The following is a 6,068-nucleotide window of genomic DNA, read 5'->3' as shown; positions in this document are numbered from 1 at the left end:
ACCTACTGAATTCCATATTCCCTTCACCGTTTCGACAACAAACAATTCTCTTCCACTTTTTGATTAGTTTTGTTGAGAAAAAATTATGTCATTAGTGAGCCTTTATGGATTTCCCCTCTCCGTAAGGTCATAGTGAAACACACTTTCCGAATATTATATTATTATGGAGGTGACACATTCAATGGCAGAGAATCGAAGATTTGACATTTTCTACGAAACGTGGCATTGTCGGAATCACATAACGTGTTTCTAAATGACCTACCGAATTCCATATTCCCTTCACCGTTTCGACAACTAACAATTCTCTTCCACTTTTTGATTAATTTTGTTGAGAAAAAATTATGTCATTAGTGAGCCTTTTTGGATTTTCCCTTTTCGCCAAGTCATAGTGAAACGAAACACTTTCCGGAGATATTATTATGAGGGTGACACATTCAATGGCAGAGCATCGAAGACTTGACTTTTTTTTACGAAACGTGGCATTGTCGGAATCACATGAGGCATTTCCGAATGAGCTACCAAATTCCATCTTCCCTTCACCGTTTCGACAATTAACAATTCTCTCCCACTTTTTGATTAGTTTTGTTGAGAAAAAACAATGTCATTAGTGAGCCTTTTTGGATTTTCCCGTCTCCATCAAGTCATAGTGAAACACACTTTCCGAATATTATATTATTATGGGGGTGACACATTCAATGGCAGAGCATCGAAGTTTTGACTTTTTTCTACGAAACTTGGCATTGTCGGAATCACATGATGCGTTTCCAAATGACCTACCGAATTCCATATTCCCTTCACCGTTTCGACAAATAACAATTCTCTTCCACTTTTTGATTAGTTTTGTTGAGAAAAAATAATGTCATTAGTGAGCCTTTTTGGATTTTACCCTCTCCGTCAGGTCATAGTGAAACACACTTTCCGAATATTATATTATTATGGGGGTGACACATTCAATGGCAGAGCATCGAAGATTTGACTTTTTTTTACGAAACGTGGCATTGTCAGAATCACATAACGTGTTTCTAAATGACCTACCGATTTCCATCTCCCCTTCACCGTTTCGACAAATAACAATTCTCTCCCACTTGTTGATCAGTTTTGTTGGGAAAAAATAATGTCATTAGTGAGCCTTTTTGGATTTTCCCCTCTCCGTCAGGTCATAGTGAAACACACTTTCCGAATATTATATTATTATGGGGGTGACACATTTAATGGCAGAGGATCGAAAACTTGACTTTTTTTTTGCGAATCGTGGCATTGTCGGAATCACATAAGGCATTTCCAAATGAGCTACCGAATTCCATCTTCCCTTCACCGTTTCGACAAATAACAATTCTCTCCCACTTTTTGATTAGTTTTGTTGAAAAAAAAATAATGTCATTAGTGAGCCTTTTTGGATTTTCCCCTCTCCGTCAAGTCATAGTGACACACACTTTTCGGATATTATATTACTATGGGGGTGACACATTCAATGGCAGAGAATCGAAGACTTCACTTTTTTTCACGAAACGTGGCATATTTGGAATCACATAATGCGTTTCTAAACGACCTACCGAATTCCATATTCCCTTCACCGTTTCGACAACTAACAATTCTCTTCCACTTTTTGATTAGTTTTGTTGAAAAAAAAAAATGTCATGTCATTATAGAGCCTTTTTGGATTTTCCCCTCTCCGTCAGGTCATAGTGAAACACACTTTCCGAATATTATATTATTATGGGGGTGACACATTCAATGGCAGAGCATCGAAAACTATACTTTTTTTTTACGGAACGTGGCATTGTCGGAATCACATAACGTGTTTCTAAATGACCTACCGAATTCCATCTTCCCTTCACCGTTTCGAAAACTAACAATACTCTTCCACTTTTTGATTAGTTTTGTTGAGAAAAAACAATGTCATTAGTGAGCCTTTTTGGATTTTCCCCTCTCCGTCAAGTCATAGTGAAACACACTTTCCGAATATTATATTATTATGGGGGTGACACATTCAATGGCAGAGCATCGAAAACTATACTTTTTTTTTACGGAACGTGGCATTGTCGGAATCACATAACGTGTTTCTAAATGACCTACCGAATTCCATCTTCCCTTCACCGTTTCGAAAACTAACAATACTCTTCCACTTTTTGATTAGTTTTGTTGAGAAAAAACAATGTCATTAGTGAGCCTTTTTGGATTTTCCCCTCTCCGTCAAGTCATAGTGAAACACACTTTCCGAATATTATATTATTATGGGGGTGACACATTCAATGGCAGAGCATCGAAAACTATACTTTTTTTTTACGTAACGTGGCATTGTCGGAATCACATAACGTGTTTCTAAATGACCTACCGAATTCCATCTTCCCTTCACCGTTTCGAAAACTAACAATACTCTTCCACTTTTCGATTAGTTTTGTTGAGAAAAAACAATGTCATTAGTGAGCCTTTTTGGATTTTCCCCTCTCCTTCAAGTCATAGTGAAACACACTTTCCGAATATTATATTATTATGGGAGTGACACATTCAATGGCAGAGAATCGAAGACTTGACTTTTTCTTACGAAACGTGGCATTGTCGGAATCACATAACGTGTTTCTAAATGACCTACCGAATTCCATATTCCCTCCACCGTTTCGATAAATAAAAATTCTCCTCCACTTTCTGATTAGTACTGTTGAGAAAAAACAATGTCATTAGTGAGCCTTTTTGGATTTTCCCGTCTCCGTCAAGGCATAGTGAAAAACACTTTCCGAATATTATATTATTATGGGGGTGACACATTTAATGGCAGAGCCTCGAAGATTTGACTTTTTTTTTATGAAACGTGGCATTGTCGGAATCACATAACGTTTTTCTCAATGACCTACAGAATTCCATCTTCCCTTCACCGTTTCGACAACTTACAATTCTCTTCCACTTTTTGATTAGTTTTGTTGAGAAAAAATAATGTCATTAGTGAGCCTTTTTGGATTTTCCCATCTCCGTCAAGTCATAGTGAAACACACTTTCCGAGTATTATATTATTATGGGGGTGACACATTTGATGGCAGAGAATCGAAAACGACTTTTTTTTACGAAACGTGGCATTGTCGGAATCACATAAGGCATTTCCGAATGAGCTACCGAATTCCATCTTCCCTTCACCGTTTCGACAAATAACAATTCTCTTCCACTATTTGATTAGTTTTGTTGAGAAAAAATTATGTCATTAGTGAGCTTTTATGGATTTCCCCTCTCCGTCAAGTCATAGTGAAACACACTTCCCGAGTATTATATTATTATGGGGGTGACACATTCAATGGCAGAGCATCGAAGATTTGATTTTTTTTTACGAAACATGGCATTGTCAGAATCACATAACGTGTTTCTGAATGACCTACCGAATTCCATCTTCCCTTCACCGTTTCGAAAACTAACAATACTCTTCCACTTTTTGATTAGTTTTGTTGAGAAAAAACAATGTCATTAGTGAGCCTTTTTGGATTTTCCCCTCTCCGTCAAGTCATAGTGAAACACACTTTCCGAATATTATATTATTATGGGGGTGACACATTCAATGGCAGAGCATCGAAAACTTGACTTTTTTTTACGAAACGTGGCATTGTCGGAATCACATAACGTTTTTTCTAAATGACCTACCGAATTCCATATTCCCTTCACCGTTTCGACAACTAACAATTCTCTTCTACTTTTTGATTAGTTTTGTTGAGAAAAAACAATGTCATTATTGAGCATTTATGGATTTCCCCTCTCAGTCAAGTCATAGTGAAACACGCTTTCCGAAGATATTATTATGAGGGTGACACATTCAATGGCAGAGCATCGAAGACTTGACTTTTTTTCACGAAACTTGGCATTGTCGGAATCACATGAGGCGTTTCCAAATGAGTTACCGAATTCCATCTTCCCTTCACCGTTTCGACAATTAACTATTCTCTCCCACTTTTTGATTAGTTTTGTTGAGAAAAAACAATGTCATTAGTGAGCCTTTTTGGATTTTCCCCTCTCCGTCAAGTCATAGTGAAACACGCTTTCCGAAGATATTATTATGAAGGTAACACATTCAATGGCAGAGCATCGAGGACTTCACTTTTTTTCACGAAACGTGGCATATTCGGAATCACATAATGCGTTTCTAAACGACCTACCGAATTCCATATTCCCTTCACCGTTTCGACAACTAACAATTCTCTTCCACTTTTTGATTAGTTTTGTTGAAAAAAAAATAATGTCATGTCATTATAGAGCCTTTTTGGATTTTCCCCTCTCCGTCAAGTCATAGTGAAACACACTTTCCGAATATTATATTATTATGGGGGTGACACATTCAATGGCAGAGCATCGAAAACTATACTTTTTTTTACGGAACGTGGCATTGTCGGAATCACATAACGTGTTTCTAAATGACCTACCGAATTCCATCTTCCCTTCACCGTTTCGAAAACTAACAATACTCTCCCACTTTTTGATTAGTTTTGTTGAGAAAAAACAATGTCATTAGTGAGCCTTTTTGGATTTTCCCCTCTCCGTCAAGTCATAGTGAAACACACTTTCCGAATATTATATTATTATGGGAGTGACACATTCAATGGCAAAGAATCGAAGACTTGACTTTTTCTTACGAAACGTGGCATTGTCGGAATCACATAACGTGTTTCTAAATGACCTACCGAATTCCATATTCCCTCCACCGTTTCGATAAATAAAAATTCTCTTCCACTTTCTGATTAGTACTGTTGAGAAAAAACAATGTCATTAGTGAGCCTTTTTGGATTTTCCCGTCTCCGTCAAGGCATAGTGAAAAACACTTTCCGAATATCATATTATTATGGGGGTGACACATTTAATGGCAGAGCCTCGAAGATTTGACTTTTTTTTATGAAACGTGGCATTGTCGGAATCACATAACGTTTTTCTCAATGACCTACAGAATTCCATCTTCCCTTCACCGTTTCGACAACTTACAATTCTCTTCCACTTTTTGATTAGTTTTGTTGAGAAAAAATAATGTCATTAGTGAGCCTTTTTAGATTTTCCCGTCTCCGTCAAGTCATAGTGAAACACACTTTCCGAGTATTATATTATTATGGGGGTGACACATTTGATGGCAGAGAATCGAAAACGACTTTTTTTTACGAAACGTGGCATTGTCGGAATCATATAAGGCATTTCCGAATGAGCTACCGAATTCCATCTTCCCTTCACCGTTTCGACAATTAACAATTCTCTCCCACTTTTTGATTAGTTTTGTTGAGAAAAAACAATGTCATTAGTGAGCCTTTTTGGGTTTTCCCGTCTCCGTCAGGTCAAAGTGAAACACACTTTCCGAATATTATATTATTATGGGGGTGACACATTCAATGGCAGAGCATCGAAGATTTGACTTTTTTTCACGAAACATGGCATTGTCAGAATCACATAACGTGTTTCTAAATGAACTACCGAATTCCACCTTCCCTTCACCGTTTCGACAACTAACAATTCTCTTCCACTTTTTGATTAGTTTTGTTGAAAAAAAAATAATGTCATTATAGAGCCTTTTTGGATTTTCCCCTCTCCGTCAGGTCATAGTGAAACACACTTTCCGAATATTATATTATTATGGGGGTGACACATTCAATGGCAGAGCATCGAAGATTTGACTTTTTTTCACGAAACATGGCATTGTCAGAATCACATAACGTGTTTCTAAATGACCTACCGAATTCCATCTTCCCTTCACCGTTTCGACAACTAACAATTCTCTTCCACTTTTTGATTAGTTTTGTTGAAAAAAAAATAATGTCATTATAGAGCCTTGTTGGATTTTCCCCTCTCCGTCAGGTCATAGTGAAACAAACTTTCCGAATATTATATTATTATGGGGGTGACACTTTCAATGGCAGAGCATCGAAGATTTGACTTTTTTTCACGAAACATGGCATTGTCAGAATCACATAACTTGTTTCTAAATGACCTACCGAATTCCATATTCCCTTCACCGTTTCGACAACTAACAATTCTCTTCCACTTTTTGATTAGTTTTGTTGAGAAAAAACAATGTCATTATTGAGCATTTATGGATTTCCCCTCTCAGTCAAGTC

Source organism: Diorhabda sublineata, chromosome Y, assembly GCF_026230105.1.
Source record: "Diorhabda sublineata isolate icDioSubl1.1 chromosome Y, icDioSubl1.1, whole genome shotgun sequence".
In the NCBI taxonomy this organism is placed as follows: Eukaryota; Metazoa; Arthropoda; class Insecta; order Coleoptera; family Chrysomelidae; genus Diorhabda; species Diorhabda sublineata.
Note: the sequence above shows the minus strand (reverse complement) of the source record.